This window comes from Thermobia domestica, chromosome 12, assembly GCF_964235325.1.
Source record: "Thermobia domestica chromosome 12, izTheDome1.hap1.1, whole genome shotgun sequence".
Taxonomy (NCBI): domain Eukaryota; kingdom Metazoa; phylum Arthropoda; class Insecta; order Zygentoma; family Lepismatidae; genus Thermobia; species Thermobia domestica.
Window position 1 is genome coordinate 174,095,718 of NC_137465.1, and position 9,749 is coordinate 174,105,466.

Consider the following 9,749-nt stretch of genomic DNA (forward strand, 5'->3'; position numbering starts at 1 on the left):
AACAATTCGCGATGGCGTTTTTTGCCGACCATGTGGGCCAATATTTAACAGAGATGTGTGAACAAGATTCGATTGTCCGTGAGCATTGCCTGAGTTCGCCATAAGAATGAGGAGTACTAGGGCCGAAGCCCAAAAGATTATGAAAGAAGATGAAAAGATGATTAGATGAAATTCAAAAACACAAGGAACCCTTCGAAAGTGATAACTTCCGTCAATCCTCTAAGTGTAGTATTTGTGTTATGCTCACAGGTACGTGTTGCAATATCTGGTCCTCGCTGACACAATAACAGACACAAGAGAGGCTAGGTTTCTTGGTAAGGTATGATGACACCAAAATTTTCTCTTTTTTTTGGTGAGGGAGTAAAGGTATAAAATATGTATCTTTATACATCATTTTGAGCATCCATTTTGAGGAAGAGATGCACTCCCAGCCATTAGAGGGTTACGCCCTCTCTTTGGCACAGATGTTAAGACAAGTTAATTGAATTTATACTATTGTAATTGATCTAAGTGCGACTATGAGTAGATTAATATTTAACACAAAGTATAAATGCATTAATCTTGATGAGAAAAAATGTATATAATAATAATAATAATAATAATAATAATAATAATAATAATAATAATAATAATAATAATAACAAGAATAATAAAAATAATAAGAATAAGAAATAGAATACTGAGAAAACATAAGTGCATGAAATACATTCAAGGTACTAAGGTGCTGGATATGAAAAATAATACATCGAAAAGTGTAAATAAATATAATATGGATATGAATAGATGAAATTAAGTGCATTCACGCCACAATCACAATGGGTAAGTTAGTTTAAACACATGAGGGTTATATCTTCTGTCTCGGGGCGACTCGGGACTGATGTAGACAGGATGAAAGCCCAATGTTAATTATGAATGAAAACAAGTGCTAAGATGGTAGAATGTGAGGTAAATGTTCGTGAATCATGTAAATGGAAAAGATATCTCTTTCAGCTGTGTCCAGATTCGATATTTGAATATATATCGTTGTTAGAATGTTGAGTGGCGAGTGTAGAAATCTGTACGGTGCGTCGGTAAGGGCATCAACTCGTAATGTATCGAGATATAAGGGATGAGAAGTAGTGATGCGAGAATGTATATATCGGGCCCTAAGAGTAGATAGATGATCAATGATGTTGGGAAAATCAATGTGTTCATACGTGAGATAATTTGGATATGGCAATTTAATACGATATGCAAGGCGAATAACATGGCGTTCGAGAATTGCAAGCTTTTCGTATAGCGTAGGTGAGGCATGGCACCACGCAATGTTACCAAATGTTAATATAGGCCGTAAAAATGCTTTATAGATATTGAGTAGTAACTTTGTATTTAGCCCCCAAGTTGTGCCAGTGAGACGACGGAGATTTAATCTGCGCTTTGCTTGCAACGCAAGTTTTTGGAAGTGAGGTTTCGAAGAGAGTTTCGAATCAAAGACCACTTCTAAGTATGTTGCAGAAACTGCTGATCTAAGGAAATGACCATCTACTGACACACGAAGATTTCCAGGATTTCTGTGTACTTTACTGCGTCGTTTGGAAGGGAGGAAAACAAGGGCTTGTGTTTTCGCAGTGTTAACAGTTAATTTCCATTTACTGCACCAATTAAGAAAGTTGTTTAAGGTTACTTGTAGGTTTCTGCTGACCTGAAGGATTGTTTTCCCAAGCGATAAAAAGGCAGTATCGTCTGCGTATTGAAAGATGTACACATTAGGCGGTGGGCTCGGCATGTCGGAGGCGTATAATATATACAATAATGGACTAAGGGCGGAACCTTGTGGTACACCTGTATGTGGGAAAATGGGCCTTGATAGTACATTTTCTATTGAAACATATGCGATACGGTTACTTATAAAGGAGTATATGAGTCGAAGGTAACAAGTGGGCAAGTGGAGTGACTGTAGTTTACGTAGTAAGCCATTATGCCACACTTTATCGAATGCCTTTTCTAAGTCCATGAGTACTAGACAGGATGGAAGTCCCTTATTGTACTGATTTGTGATGACTGTAGTTAAACGAAGCAGTTGATCACTGATAGAGAAGTTAGGTCGAAAACCTGCTTGATGTATTGGTAATAGATCATATGTCTTAAGATGTGCATGAAGTCTATTTACTAGAATCTTTTCGAATAGTTTACTAAATACGGAAGTCAACTGAATCGGCCGATATGAATTGACGTCATGAATGGGCTTATTTGGTTTATGGAACATACATACTTTGGAAACCTTCCACTGTAACGGGTAATAACCAGTTGAGAGGATGAAATTATAAACGGAAATTAACAAAGTGATAAAAGAGGCCGGTGATTCTTTTATCATCCTATAAGAAATTCCGTCCATGCCTGGTGCTGTGTTTTGTTTTCTACTAAGAGCTGAATGAAATTCAGTCGGTGTAATAGGCCTTGTAAGAGGATGATTGTGATCAATGTGATGTGATGTAGAAGGCTGTAGAGAACAGATGGTGGAGAGATCAATCCGCTCATCACGACAAGGCGATTCTGATGGAGTAAAGACTGTCTGTAATTGGTCAGCGAAAGCATTTGCCTTATCGATATCAGTGTGAAGTGGTACACCATTAAGTTGAAGCGGATATGTATTTATTGTACTTTTACCCATTAGTTGGTGAAATTTCTTCCAGTATTGGGTTGGATGTACTTCGTCTCGCAGTTTGTTGCAATCCAGTGCTACCGTTTGTATGCAATAAGGTAGTTCCTAACTGCTCTTTGCCATTGCCTGTGGTAAAGGAACTCTTCCACATTACCAGTTCGGTGATATTCTCTAATGTGTTGACGTGAGCGCTTTACAAGTGCAAGATATTGAGGTGGAAATTTTGGTTTGTACGCGCATATTTTGTCTTCAGGAATACTTACACGTGCATTTGTTGTTAAGGTGCCAGTAAGATGAGTGAGAGTATTATATAATTCGTGTTCGCTACTTGGTGCAGCAATATCCGTAATATCTCTGTCAATATTCTGCCTATTCGGATATGATCACGTTGAAAAGGCAGTATGTTTTGAAGCACAATAGTCAAACAGCGGAGAAGAACCTCAACACTGACAGGGTGTAAAATTGATTGCGCTGGTGGCGTTGGCTTGTCAGAACTTCGGAGGGGTGCTGTAAACTCTGGACAAGTAGGTTCTGCCTGAGGTTTTGCCTTGCAGCGATAGCTGTAAGTGGGGTGTGAGTCTCCGCACGTGGCACATTTTGGAGGTTGCTGTTGGTTTTTACATAATCTAGTGTTATGTTGTTCACCGCAATAGCCACATTTAGGTTGATTAGGGCACGAGTTCGTAAAATGAGAATTATATACTTGACATTTCTCACATCTAATAGGCTGCCTATGTGCTCCAGTTTGCTCGATCATATCGCTTGACAGTACGGTATTCGGTTTTAGACTGTGAGCAACGGCCCCTAGTCAACGATAGCTTAATTGGTGCATGATCGCTGCCTATAGTGTCAGGAATTTGTATAGTGCCGTCACTGACTAGATTAAGAGACGTTATCACTACATCGGGTGTTGTTTGACTAATTGGTCGTGAATGACTAGGTAAACGATGTACATGTAAATTCAAATTTTGAGTTACATAGTCAAAGAAGTGTTGTTTCTCTCGGTCGCCTCGACTATGAATGTTCATATCAGCCATGATGATGACATTTCGAAAGTTATGTGCTATGTAATGAAGAAAATCAAATGGGATGGGAGTCGCGGCCGTATATAGATTGTAGCATATTGATAACAAGTGATGGGTAATAAATTGACAAAAGAAGATGCTCCGGATGATTGATGAAAATCTGTAGATGATATTGGCGAAACGATACCTTAGGGGAAACCCAACTGCGACCCCCCCTGTGCTCTTGCACCATGCCCTGAATAGTCATGGCGATACATTTGATAACCTGGTAGACGTACTGTGGTGGTAGGTTTGAGTGCAGTTTCATTTAATGCGAATAGATCAATGTGTTATTCTAGCAGTAGCTGTTCCAGTAGAAGTTTATGTTGTAGAAACGATCGAATATTAAGAAATAGAATATTCATAATTGCCATAATGAGAAATACGAGTGCAATGGTTTTATACGGTTGTTTCAAGTGGTGCGATTTGAAAATGGGCATATTGTCTGGAGTAGGTAGCATGGAGATTGATATTGAAGAGTGATTTAGCTGTGTCACTAATAGTGCGAAGGATATGATCACGTTGAAAAGGCAGTATGTTTTGAAGCACAATAGTCAAACAGCGGAGAAGAACCTCAACACTGACAGGGTGTAAAATTGATTGCGCTGGTGGCGTTGGCTTGTCAGAACTTCGGAGGGGTGCTGTAAACTCTGGACAAGTAGGTTCTGCCTGAGGTTTTGCCTTGCAGCGATAGCTGTAAGTGGGGTGTGAGTCTCCGCACGTGGCACATTTTGGAGGTTGCTGTTGGTTTTTACATAATCTAGTGTTATGTTGTTCACCGCAATAGCCACATTTAGGTTGATTAGGGCACGAGTTCGTAAAATGAGAATTATATACTTGACATTTCTCACATCTAATAGGCACTGGTCCAGGAGTCTTTGACGGTTCTACCTTATGGATCTTTTTGTACATGGGTCCACCGTAGGCTAATAAGTGATCAATAGCTTGTTGGTTTTGGGATAATACCCGAACCATATAAGTAGGTCCTGAATTATTCTTGATACGAATGCATTTGTCAACATTGATGCCCTCTTGAATAAGTTCTTCACGAACTTTTTCATCTGTGAATTCAGGTAGGACGCCACGAATGACCACAGACAGCATTGGTATCTTCTTCGGAGGTGGAGGTTGTTTGATCCTAGAATCCGTTTTCTTAGCAAGTTTGGCATTTTCCCCAAAGATTTCATAGGATGCCTTGTTTCTCAAGTAGGTTCCAAAGTTCGGGTCTTTTGATTTTATGATATAGCCATTTCTAGTGTGAACTATTTGCTCAACATTAGCACGTGGGACGTATTTAATGATCTGCACAAAGATCATCTTTGGATGTGTATATTTAGCGTCAAAATCGGTAAGTAAAAAGTTATAAACCGGGTCTGGAGTTCTGCCGAGAAAAGCTGATGATGATTCTGTACATGGTGGTCCCATGTCCATGGCGTTGTCGACATGAATTGATTGAATGTTAGCAGGATATGGTCCACCGCGGAATCTTTTTGCAGACTGGGTAGAATCACTGGATGGATGTCTATCCCTAGATGAATTCGCTACCGGCTGACTACCCCATGAGAAATGTCTAGTGCGTCTGGAAGGTCCAACGGATGCAGCTTGAGCAAGCGAAGAGCTTGTGTTTGTAGGAACAGAGGCTGGTAATCCTATGTGTTTACCGAGAATCGATTGCCCGTTAGTGATGCCAGTGTCCGCCATCGTAAGAAGGTAACCTAGGGCCGAAGCCCAAATGAAGATGAATGTGAAAGAAAAGATGATGAAGTTCAAAAAGCAAGTTTGCCCTCCGAAAGTGAAAACTTCCGTCAATCCTCTAAGTGCTGTATACGTGATCTGCTCACAAATGCGTATTGCAACACTTGGTCTTAGCTAGCACATTAACTGACACAAGAGAGATTAGGCTCCTTGATTCAGTATGTGTCACCAAAAACATGGCCTTCCGAGCTTATCAGAAGTAACTATTAATTGTCAGTGAGAATTTCTAATTCGATTTTATTGTTTGCAAGGAGCAAAGCTTTCTGCAGTATATTCGACATTTTTACCTTGTAACGAGTAACGTTACGTACTCTGCTGTGATCGGTAACGAAAATAGTTCTGTAAGTTTATGAACCGTCTGACTACAGTTACATGAATAGCAGTGCTACCACCTATTGTTATTTCCTGGCAGCGGACGTTACCATGTTCTCACCATCATTCAGCGGTAATTCATCGAAGAGTCTCTATAACATCGTTGGCGGAAAAACGCCAACTGCCAGCTAACTTTCCCACGACGTCACCTACTTCGCTTCCGCTTCGGTGACTTTCCGCTTGGAATCGTAAACGGACCGATGCCGGGAGTCATTTTTCCTTCACTTCGTCGGCTATCCGCCAAAAGGCAACGGCGGACCGATGATAATTGGTTGCACTTTGCACATGGGTTCGCACTATGGTCATTAGGGAAGCTTTATCTTCCTATATTACAATCGTACTTTTAACGATAAGAATTTTAGGTGACTACTGAGATTTACTCGTCATTTGGCCTAATTCCCATTTCGCCTAACACTTTATCAACTGTCAGTCACAGTTAAAAACACATCTTCCATTTTAGGTTAAATGCCAATTCCCATTTGGCCTAATTTCCATTACGCCTAACGATCTTATCCGGAACGAAATACTCCCTATATAGATCTGAACACGATTAGGCCCTATTCTTAATCTGCCTCGTAGTTGATCCATATGTATGCAATCTTGACTTAGACACTACTTCATTTTCACAGAGAACTATGGTAGTTCTACATGCTGTATGTTTCCCTCCTCTGTTTATACGGTACACATACACATCCTAATACAAAAACTTTCAGCTTTTCCTTCTCCTTAGAAATGATACAGACAATAAATAGTAACAAGAAACGCTGCAAAACTTTTGACATTAAAGGAATTCCAAAGGGTTTGCTAGGTGAAATATCACGAAATTTGCTAGGATCTGGTTCTCCGGCGTAAGATCGTATGGTGCATATGATCTTACGTCCCTCTCCAGTCAAAAGTAGGCCCTCAGAGAGGGAGAGACCTTGGCGAGGTTGTGGGTCTTTCAACCAACATCTGCCTGCACCAACCTTCCTAGTTTGCTTTCGATGGAAAATAATATCTTGTTCTTTTCTTTGCAGGAGAACAGAAGTCCAGAGATATTTTAAAGATCATTACTCGTGGAAGACAAGCAAAATATAGAACAGACATGTGCTAAATAGAAGAAATATTACCAGATTGGAATTATGGAATAAGAACAACAACAACATCGTATGGTATCTCTGAAGACATCCTGGCAATAAAAATCCAACATCTAAAATTCCAGAAGGTTGAAGCATGTAATACAAGGAACAATTTGTGACGACAGTAAAATAGAGGTGCTTGGAAAGCGTTTAGAAGTCTCCAGCTCATTGGTTTGGATCTATGATGCAGTGCACCCCTAATCTAAGGAATGGCATAACTTAACCAGATAATGGATGGAAACTTAAGTAATTGAAGTGCTTGAAGAAGACCGACTTATTCACTAAGTCTGATAGTTGGATTATATTCATGAGTGGTTGATTTTAAGATGTAAAAGACAAACGTGATCAAGAATCAATAGTTACTTAGAGAGTGGAGCTTAATCCTCTAATGATACCGTCGACTGCCGTGACTCATTGCTAGTAAAATCAGAGTGGTCTTCAGGTTGTCTCAGAAAGTATTTTGTTCCTTCCTTTTAAAATTAAGAATAGTTGATATAGGAGGGAAATTTGATTCAGCACTACAAAGAAATTTACGAAACCAGAAAGGATCATTTTTCCCATTCTAAAGAATAAAGAAAAGCATGCAAGTTCTCACTCAAGTAGAAGTGTTGACTACAAGGAAAGACAAAGAACTTTCATGGAAATCAAAATTCTTACATTCAGCGAAATTACCATATTAAGAAGTTATTTGAGCAATGATTTTCAAAATTACCAAAATTCCTCCTCGAGACACAATATATTACAAAAGTAACCAAGAAAGTTCTGTCACTTTTTCACCCACCACCTTCGAACATCGATGTCACCTAAGACGTACCTGGAACATCAAAAATGGTCCCTAGCAGCATCGGCGACCTTCTACCAACGTTATGGAAGGCCATGGATTCCATCGCGGTCGAACTTAGTGGGCCGTGAAGCGAAGAAGGTATCAAGTACATTTTGCACTTCTACTAGGGATTTGAATTGGCGTCCTTTAAGGTGATTTTCCAAGGAATGAAACAGGTGATAATCAGACGGTGCAGTGTCCGAGGAGCGTGACGGATGCAATAGTGTTTCCCATCCAAGGGATAGAATGGTGTCCCGGATCATCCTAGCCACGTAGGGCTTAGCGTTGTCTTGTAACAATAGGACCCCTTTGCGATTCAGAAGTGCTGGATCCAGAGTTTTTGAGTTTTTCTTGAACACGGCTCAATTACTGACAGTACGCAGTTGCATCGATGCTCTGCTCAGCTGGTATCAGTTTCCGATGCACGATACCGCAAGAAGTCCACCACACACACACAGGATGGCCTTCTTTTGGTGCAGTGCTGTTTCGGAACCGGTTCATGGGATGCTAACTAATGATGACAGCGCCATGGAGCTTCGCACAGGACCCACTTCTCATCACATGCCAACACCCTGTCCAGAAATGGCTCCTGTCTCAGACGAGACAGCAAAGAAACCCAGGTGTCTACTTGCGTTGCCCTCTGGCCTGAAGTCAAATCATGTGGGACCCATCGACCCAATTTGCTGTGCTTTCCAAGTTGATGGAGGTGCTGCCAAATGGTTTCTTCACTTACACTGAATTGTGGTCCCAGTTCTTCACATGCCTGTCCACTGTTCGCCTCAATTGCTTCAATTGCGACCAGCGAAAACTGCACGTTTCTAGCACGTGTGGTTTTTGAAATCTCATTGTCGAAAGGATTGGAGACAAATATATAAACCTAGCATTTTAATATATAGATAATAATAATAATAATAATAATAATAATAATAATAATAATAATAATAATAATAATAATAATAATAATAATAATAATATACAATTTTATCCAATATGTTCAAATTTTTCTAAGAATTTCCAATCTCTCAGTCCCTTTCAGATAAAATGGGCCAACAATGAGGGAGCGCGTTTTCTCCAACTCTATATGTTTTCCTGAATATATTTATTAAACATACTCAGATTTTTATAGTGTTGCGTGTGTTTTGGGTATTAGAAACTTACTCCTATAGTTTGGGGTTGAAATTGGTAAGAAGGAGAATTGCTTGCTTGAATAATATGAGTGAACTTTTGGTAATCATCCCTTTTCTTTAGGCTACAGGGTATGATTGTGGAACGTTAAGTTGAAGATTTAATTAATTTTTCTGTAACTGTCCGCCACGACTTTGGAACTTATTAGATAAATAAAAACTTTCTGACCAGAGTAATACACTTACTTATTGAAGCTACAATAATGTATAACAGGTTCAACAAGTTAACGCTGTCTTCCTTAGACATTCAGTGCTAACAGATTGAATATCTCGGAAAGACAAAAGTTAATTTGCTGAAACCGTTATACATTATTTCAGTTTTAATAAGTGTATTATTCCGGTCAAAAACTTTTTTATATATATATTTTAACATCTTCCTGGCGCGAAACCTCATTCTAAGCTCTTCATAACGACAATTCTAGTTACAAACCTTTCAGGATGAATATATATATATATAAAACGAGCCTTGTATATACAAAAATGATTCCTCTCCCTTTCCAGAATTTCCCTAGCGTTGCTGTTGGATGTTCTATAAGCACCGTTGCCCGAATCTGTTTCATTTGAATGTGAAGTTGTTATCATTACAAGCTAGAGATTGTTTCTGCAAAGTGACATCCGGACTGGACAAGGGATGGATTGACAAACGTACAATACGCTCACATTTATATGTGTACGTATGTGTGTGTGTGTGCGCAATAAGCGCTTCAAGTTGAGGCTCATCGAGTAACAGGGGCGGAGGAACAAAAGACATAAGGCAATGGGAAGAGACACATGAAAAAAAAAAAAAACTCG